Here is a 9,329-nt window from a genome sequence, read left to right as displayed (position 1 = left end):
TAATTTTTGTTGGAAGGGTTTGGCAGTCAATTGAGAAATGTGGGTAAAATACGATACAAACATAAGATGGCGGACCGCTGATTTGAAATCCCGCCACGTTTTGCCAACAGTCACGTGGTTTATCTTGCACAGCAAGGTCGAAGATAGTGACATAAAATATGGCGGCTTCTAGTACCGCGTGGCGCCGCAGGGAGCGCTGAATTTCCTGCCTCGGTGTCGGCGCGCGCGTCTTCTGTCTGTCCGTGTTGTGTACGCAGTCACAATACGGAAGCGCCTGACGCTGCAGGCTTCGCGGAAGCGTCTCGTGGCGGCAAACAGAGCCGCGGCGCGCACCTGGAAGTCGGCGGGCAGCCGGCGGGTGGCGCCACCCGCCTGCTCGCTGTGCATCCCTCGAGCACTAACACAGCTGTCTCGCAGCTTGCAGCTTGTAATTCTTTTTTTCCTGCGGATTCTTCGCCACTTGCGAGCGCTGACGAGAGGAGTAGATACCACCTGCAGTTAAATCGTCATTTTACGAGACGTGAAAACCTTCGTGGACGAGGTGCCGATGAGGTCACAGCCTGGAATTTCGCGTTCCACTACACTGCGGATCGCAAAGCAAAGATTCTGGCGTTTCAGATTTTTGCCTCGTGGAGAGGATTGAGGCTTGTGCGATGCGACATCGTTTTTACGTCACAGCAGAACTTAGGACATCGTGTTTGGTGGGTTTTCTTTATCATAGAGTACGTGGTCTGAATATAAGCGCTTTCAATGATGATGATGATGATGATGATGATGAGTCCCATACTCCTTCAGACAGCGTAGGGGAACGATGCGGGAGACCCGCACCGCCGTACTAGGCAAGGACCTAATGGAGGTGGTTTGCCGTTGCCTTCCTCCGACCGTAATTGAGATGAATGATGATGATGAAGACAACACAACAACACCCAGTCATCTCGAGGCAGGAAAAATCCCTGACCCCGCCGGGAATCGAACCCGGGACCCCGTGCTCGGGAAGCGAGAACGCTACCGCGAGACCACGAGCAGCGGACGCTCTTATAATACGTCAGGAAATTGAGGATATTTCGAAAAGGCGTCATTTTAGCTACGATTTGGTGTAACGAAATGTCTACGATCTGGTATAATAAAATATCAGTTAAACTTCCTGGCATATTAAAACTGTGTGCCCGACCGAAACTCGAACTCGGGACCTTTGCCTTTCGCAGGCAAGCGCTCTACCATCTTATTAAAATCTCGTTTTGTTCATTTTTGTTCGTTGCAACTGCTCGGGGCGGACGTCGCAAGACGCCCGTTTCAACTCGTCGTCGATCCACTAACTCAGTTCTCTGACCGAACACGCTGAGCTGCCGTGCCGACGCCACCTGAGCCACGCGAGCACGACTCACGAGCCGTCCTCAGAGCTGCAACTCTGCCAGTACCTTCCAAACTTCAGAGAAGCTCTTCTGCGAACCTCGCAGAACTTGCCCGCAAAAGGCATAGGTCCGGAGTTCGAGTCTCTGTCTGGCACACAGTTTTAATCTGCCAGGAAGAATCATATCAGCACACTCTCCGCTGCAGAGTGAAAAATCTCATTCTAGGAATATATCAGTACGTAAAGAGTTCCTGTGGTTGAAGTTTTTAGTGTTAGGGAGAGCAGGGCAGATTGGCCGTATTTTTATATTAATTTTTTACATATTTAAATTTATGAAATCATTGTCAAATTTTAGAGCAGTCGTACTGGATGTGGATGGCAATTATTAAACTTGAAAATATGAGTTAAAAAATTAAAAACAAAATTAATTTCTGGGCATTGGATGAACCGTGAATTTACTTTCAAAGTCTTTTCTTAAAGAATTTACTTTATTTACTAGCGATTCATGAAGAAGATTAACATATTTAATCACACTAGGTGAGCGTGAGAGGAGTTGCCAGGGAGTAACTGATGGAAATTAAATTACCTTTAACAAATGGGAATTTTATTCATAAAAGTTTTTTCAAAACAGATGTAAAATTCGTAAGCAGAAAAGCACCCTCGAAATATCAAGTTACAATTTTATTTAGAGGCAGAAAGAACAATATTGACAGTATGAGCCTTTGGGCTGAGAAGCTTGCCGTTCCCTTTTAACACGGCCGTAGTCACGACCGCTCACAACAACCTCTGAACGACTACACTGGGGCAATCTGCAACACACCAGATTACTTTAAACTAAAAATTTTAACAACTCACACAAACACATTAACTACGATCCCCGTAAGAGGGATGGAAATGGTACAAACACTCACACTAAGAAATTATTTGCCACCGAAAGTGCAATTTGTTTTTTAAAAGGACTCTTACGGTGGAAGGGTGGCAACTTTATAAAAATGACTATTTAAATAAAACCCATGAAATTCAGACTTACATAAAATGTACAACATGCTGTACATTACACATATACCGCCTTTCAAGATGATAGGCAAGATAGAAACATATTTCAGGAATTCGGCCCTTACACCTTAATTCTATAAATTCGTTAACACCGAATCCGACAAGCATGACAGGGGCAGCTAATAACAGACGGCAGACCGACATCGACTGAGCGGTCACTCGGTCGGAGCCACCCCTGCAGAGGAAACACGCCCTCAGGCTACCCGGCATCTCTGCGCCGATCGATCCAACGGCCAACGTCTGTTGTCTGTTGCCTGAACAAACTGGACCAGACTGGCGGGCTGACAAATACTCGCTCTCCGGCCGACAGACAGATACTGACTGCCCCACACTGACCCGGCTGACCAACTGACCGACTCGCCGAGACTGACAGACTGCCCTTTGCCGAGTTTTTTTTTTTTCCTTTATTGATTTCCCGAAGGGGGCGGGCTGGCAGCAGCTTAGTACGCTGCTCTACAGCCTACAGAATTTTTTTAAAAAAAAGGAAGAAGAAAGGAACAAGGAAAAACAGGCGATAAAATGGTGACTTAAAGTGTAAAATGGCGTAAAAATGCGGAAAGTTAAAACAGAAAGCAAAAGCGGTTGACAATGTTGATAAAATACACAGCAATCAGACAAGTAACATAGTAGACACACAATTAAAAAACAGGGCGACAGTCTGGTTTCTATTCGCAAGAGATAAAAAATCACACCCAGCGACAGTATGATGGCTGTTCGCTACACATCCCAGAAGACCCAACACGGAACACTCACTGGAAAAACACACACGGTAAAACACTGCACGAAAATGGCGGCACAAATATGGCACTCCCGAGCCAAAGGCAGATGGGGGGGGGGGGGGACCTGGAGGAGGGGGAAAACAAGGAGGGAGGAGAGGAAAAAACGAAAAGGGGGGGAACCGAGGAGGGAGAGGACTAATAAAGGGGGAGAAGGGCAGACGCGAGAGGGAATGAGAGGAGGCACAGGAGGGAAATGTAAAAGGACTCGGGGGAGAGAAGGGGGCAAAGAGAGGGGAGGTGGGGAAGAAAGAGGATGGAAGGGGGGGAGAGTGAGCCCAGGAAAAGACAGAGGAGAGGACGGGGAGTGAGGATCAGAGTTGATAGGAGGGATAAATGGAGGGAGAGAGGGCATCATCTGGGAGGGAGCGTTGATGGAAGCCACCTTGGGAAAGGAGATGTAGGGTGTAGAGATGGAGGGTAGGGGGGACACAACAGTGAAGACGTGGCAGCTTTGCCGAGCTGATAGCGCCCCTTAAATGCACGTGAACAGGCAACCTTCCTCCTTCCCCACCAGAGGGAGACACCAAAGCTGCGATTGCCACAGCGGCGCCACCGCCAGAAACTGAAGGCGACTGCTTCACACTACGCGCTGCGGCGCGCTCTTTGAAACAGCTATTTTTACCACGGCTCACATGCCAAGTGGGCCACTCTGCCCTATCTCAGGGTAAGTTGGCCCAGATGCATGGGCACGTTGACTAATGTAATCTTTTGATAAGTTAAACTAGTACAGCCTTACGAAGTGAAAATAAAACTAATAGTTATCAAGAAAAATACTTTAATGTACATACAATCAAGTTGAATATTGAGTTAAACGCTTAACATTTTATTGTGATAGATGGAAAGCTTAAACTTATTAGGATTTATAATGTATTAATACAAACCAGTCAGCTTTAATCACAGTCCAGACCCAAAGGATGAGCACAGCTATAACATAAAACAGTCCACGGATTTCATTTTTCACTCATTTCTGACGAGCCCAACGGTTGCAGTGTATGTACTGAATCCATTGTGCTCCAGACTCACTGCTTGAGAAAGGCTTGAGACCTTAGGCACAGTGAATCTTCATCTTCCTCATCATTGTCGTCTTACCTTGGTTTCTTCTGGCATTTTAGGCTTCCTGCAGTTGATTTAGTTAATTTCATTCTACCTCTGATGTTGATGTTGGATGTTGAAGGAATAGCCAGCACATGCTGAGAGCTGGTGGGCGTGGCGTTTATCTCAGCTCGACCGATTTCAGTGTTTGGGTCTGGCCTATGTAAAGTGTATGAAGGCATAAAATCATTGTCAGTACAAATGTTTTTGTTAAAGGAATTGATCCCAGTAAGCTTGAATCCACTGGCTATGTTCTTGGGAGTGGCAGCATTTGGAAGTGCTGTTAGCACTGTAGACGGGATGTCGTAAATATCACAACTCTCCTCCCGAACAGGTCTTGGAAGGCCCGACGGTACCGACCGGCCGCCATGTCATCGTCAGCCCACAGGCGTCACCAGATGCGGATACGGAGGGTCACGTGGTCAGCACACCGCTCTCCCGGCCGTGTGTCAGTTTCCGAGACCGGAGCCGCTACTTCTCAGCCGAGTAGCTCCTCAGTTTGCCTCACAAGGGCTGAGTGCACCCCACTTGCCAACAGCGCTCGGCCGACCGGATGGTCACCCATCCAAGTGCTAGCCCAGTCCGACAGCGCTTAACTTCGGTGATCTGACCGGAACCGGTGTTACCATTGCGGCAAGACCGTTGGCCGTAAATATCATACGCCATTTGTTATTGGTAACCCATGCGTCACATGCTGAGTTCACGAACTTTCTTAAAAGGTCCATAAACATTTCTGTCTAAAGGCTGTAGCTTTTGGCTACAATGCGCCGGAAAAGATACAAAAGTGATGCCAATATCTTTACAATAACCAGGAACTTCAGGGCCAGATATGAACTGTGGTTATTAGTCGGAACGAAGCAAGAGCGTTCCTATCAGCAGCGAACGTGTAGGACAAAATGTTTCATATATTTTGCAAAGTTTGTCTCTGTTATCCATCCGAAAGGTGAGCTGCTCCATCACACCCGATCGGACCGTCACGGATAAAATGAGGCTCGAAGTTGATGCTCGGGAGGATTCGTATGCGCCACATCATCGCCAACGATGGCAGTTGTATCGAACATGTCATAACCTAAATCCTTATAACTAATTTTAGTGACGTTTACATGTTCAACAAAATGTGTGCACGCCGTAGTTTGTAACTAAAGAAACTGGTCCAAATGGCTCTGAGCACTGTGGGACTTAACATCTGAGGTCATCAGTTCCCTAGAACTTAGAACTACTTAAACCTAACTAACCTAAGGACATCACTCACATCCGTGCCCGAGGCAGGACTCGAACCTGCGACTGTAGCGGTCGCGCGGTTCCAGACAAGCGCCTAGAACCGCTCGGCCACCAGAGGCCGGCAGTTTGTAACTAATCTACCTTCTTTTCTCATATAGTTCAATAACTGTGACCCTGTACGTTTGAACCTGCTGTATTGAGCTACTGGTCTCACTCCACAATTTCCTTCGTTACCAAATTTATGACTCTTTGATACCACAGGGTTTGACCAATGGAAACGATCCCTATTTTTAATCAAGATGTGGCATAAACTTCCTTTTTCCCTAACGCTATTCAGTGCCTCCTCACTAGTTATTCGATGTAATCATGTAATCTTCTTCTATGGTACCACATTTCAAAAGCTTCTATTCTGTTCTTCTCTGAACTACTTACTAAACACGTTTCATTCCGTACAAGGATGCATCCAGACAAATACTTTCGGAAAAGACTTCCAAACACATTAATAGTAGATGTGAAAAAACGCTTTTCTTGCTGATACCACTCTGCATTTTATATTCTCTCCCCTTCGTCCATCAGCAGCTATTTAAATGACCAGATAGCAAAAGTCATCTACAACTTGTAGTTTCTCATTTCCTAAACTAGTTCCCTCAGCATCATCAGATTCTGTTCGATTACACTCCATTACCCTTCTTTCCTTTTCTTAAAAGTCATCTTATAATCTCTGTGCAAGATACTGTCCACTCCATTCAAATGTTGTTCCAAATCCTTTGACTTCTCTAACAGAATTACAGTGTCATCTGCAGACCTGAAATTTGTTATTTCTTCTTCATGAAAATTAATTCCCTTTCCAACATTTTCCTTTCTTTCCTTTACTACTCGCTCAGCGTACGGATTGAACATCACAGAAAGACTACAACCCTGATTCACTCTTTTTGTAACTAATGTTTCCTTTCTGGTCCTTCGACTCTTATAACTGCAGTCTAGTTTTTGTAGAACTTGTAGATAACCTTTCAGTCCCTGTGTTTTAGTTCTGCAGCCTTCAGAATGTCAAAGAATGTAATACTGTCGAAATATTTCTCCAAATCTACGAACGCACGGGTTCCTTTCTTCATGGATAAATCTTAGGTCAGTATTACCTCACATGTTTCTACATTTCCCTGGAACCGAAACTGACCACGCACGAGGGCTTCCACCAAATTTTCCATTGTGCTGTAAATAATTCGTGTCAGCAGCTTGCAACCACGAATTATTAAACTGAATGGTCGGTAACATTCAGATTTGTCACCATCTGCCTTTTTTGGAATTGGAATTATTACATTCTTCACGAAGTCTGGTGGTACTTCTGCTGTCTCATATATCTTGCACACCTGTTGGGATGATTTCGTCGTGGCTGGCTCGACACACAGCGCCTGCACGTCGCGCCTGCAGCCAACTGCTTCACGCAGACACGAGTCGTGGTTCTAGCGTGAGCGGCGAGCGCTGGCGACCGAGCGAACCTCTTAGTTCCAAGTACAAACAGCTGCGACGGCTGCTGCTGTGCAGACTGAAATCCTGAGCAGTCAGAACAGTGTATTTTGGATACTAAATGTTATCTCCTGTGAATATTATGTCTTGTATTAATTACTGCTGACTTAATATCTTCACTTATTAATGTGAATGCGAGTTAATATGAGAAATGAGTATTGTTATGTCTACTGAGTAAATGGTAGCGTGGGAATTGTGTCTGTACGGAGAAAGTGAATTTTACTCTGAGGGAAAATTTTGTAAGGTACAGTTCACCAGAGAACTGAGAACTGAGAGTAGGGCAGGAAGCAGAGGACTCCATAGGTAAGAAGGCAACGCCTAATAAAAACCCTGAGTGACACAGGAGATAGTAAATATAACTGATGAAAGGTGGATACATAAAAATATAGCGAATGAAGCTGACGAAAGGGAATACTGACGACTAAAATATGATACGGGGAGAAAGCGCAAAATGGCTAAGCAGGAATGGCTAGAGGACAAACGCAAAACTGTAGAAACACGCATAACTACGGAGAGGCTATGTGCCACCTATAGGAAAATTAAACAGACCTTTGGAGAAAAGAAAAGCTGCTTTACGAATATCAAGAACTCAGATGTCAAGCCAGTACTATGTTAAGTAGGAGAAGCTGAAAGGTGGAAGGAATATGTAGAGGGTCTATGTAAGAGAAATAAACTTGCGGGCAATGCTATAGAAAGAGAAGAGGAAGTAGGTGACGATGAGAGGAGAGATATGATACTGCGAGAAGAATTCAACAGAGCAGTGAAAGATCTAAGTGGACACAGGGTCCTGGGGGACAGCACGTTCCCTCAGAACTGCTCAAGTCCTTACGAGAGCTCGGCACAGCGCGGTTGCGTTCCGCCTGTAGAAAACGATTTCACTCACTTTTCAACTCAAGCCTTCCCTGTTAGAAAAAGAAAATTAATGTTGCTCTACTGGAGAAGCTGTCTCAGAACCAGTAGCGTTACACGGATCTACAGATCACATTACAATTTTTCCACTTGAGAAAATAATATCTTCACTTATTAATGTGAATGCGAGTTAATATGAGAAATGAGTATTGTTATGTCTACTGAGTAAATGGTAGCGTGGCAATTGTGTCTGTACGGAGAAAGTGAATTTTACTCTGAGGGAAAATTTTGTAAGGTACAGTTCACCAGAGAACTGAGAACTGAGAGTAGGGCAGGAAGCAGAGGACTCCATAGGTAAGAAGGCAACGCCTAATAAAAACCCTGAGTGACACAGGAGATAGTAAATATAACTGATGAAAGGTGGATACATAAAAATGCTCAAATAATTCAGTTAGGTAAAATGTGCCCGCCCTGTTGGCCGTGCGGTCTAACGCACGGCTTTCCGGGCGGGAAGGAGCGCCTGGTCCCCGGCACGAATCCGCCCGGCGGATTTGTGTCGAGGTCCGGTGAACCGGCCAGTCAGTGGATGGTTTTTAGGCGGTTTTCCATATGCCTCGGCGAATGCGGGCTGGTTCCCCTTATTCCGCCTCAGCGGCACTATATCGGCGATTGCTGCGCAAACAAGTTCTCCACGTACGCGTACACCACCTTTACTGTACCACGCAAACATAGGGGTTACACTCGTCTCATGTGAGTCGTTCCCTGGGGGGTCCACCGGGGGCCGAACCGCACAATAACCCTGGGTTCGGTGTGGGGCGCCGGGAGGGTGAAGTGCACTGCGGTAGTCGTCGTGGGGTTGTGGACCACTGCGGCTGCGGCGGGGACGGTTAACATAACATAACATAGGTAAAATGAGGAGTATTCTCATATCTGTGTGTTTCATAAATTTCTTCTCTAGTAAATTGCTATGAAAAGATGTTAGGTCGTATAATAAAATAAGCGGGATAGCGCGGTTTAATACTGCTACCGGATTGACTATGACGTTTCTCAACCAATGAGACGGTAGTACATTCGGGTGTGTTTAGTGGGATAGAAAATGACTGTAGGATCTAGTAGAGATTCTGAGCTCAGCCATCTTAATATTGAGATGCTTGTATTAGCAGACATGAAAAATGATTGCAATATTAGCCAGACATCACCGTCGAGATGCCAGACTTCGATTCATAGGAAAAATCTAGAAGAAATGTAACTCATCTCGGAAGAAGTGGCTTGCAAGGTGCTTGTTTGACCGATTCTCGATTATTGTTCATTAGTCTGGTATCCTTACCAGGTAGAACTAATAGAGAAGATTCTACGAAGAGCGACGCGTTTCGTGACGGGTTCGTTTAGTCGGTGTGAGAGAGTTACAGTTATGCGTAACGGAGAGTTTTCCTACTGAAATTTCGAGAGAGTACTTT

General features: G+C 45.6%; 1 pseudogene; it reads right to left on the bottom strand.

Annotated features, from left to right (window-relative positions):
- Positions 1-4,807: 4,807 nt before the first annotated feature.
- On the bottom strand, positions 4,808-4,925 carry LOC126107194 (5S ribosomal RNA; annotated as a pseudogene).
- Between the last annotated feature and the right edge of the window lie 4,404 nt (positions 4,926-9,329).

Source organism: Schistocerca cancellata, chromosome 10 (genome assembly GCF_023864275.1).
Source record: "Schistocerca cancellata isolate TAMUIC-IGC-003103 chromosome 10, iqSchCanc2.1, whole genome shotgun sequence".
NCBI classification, from domain to species: domain Eukaryota; kingdom Metazoa; phylum Arthropoda; class Insecta; order Orthoptera; family Acrididae; genus Schistocerca; species Schistocerca cancellata.
This window is presented reverse-complemented; position numbering and strand designations above follow the sequence as displayed.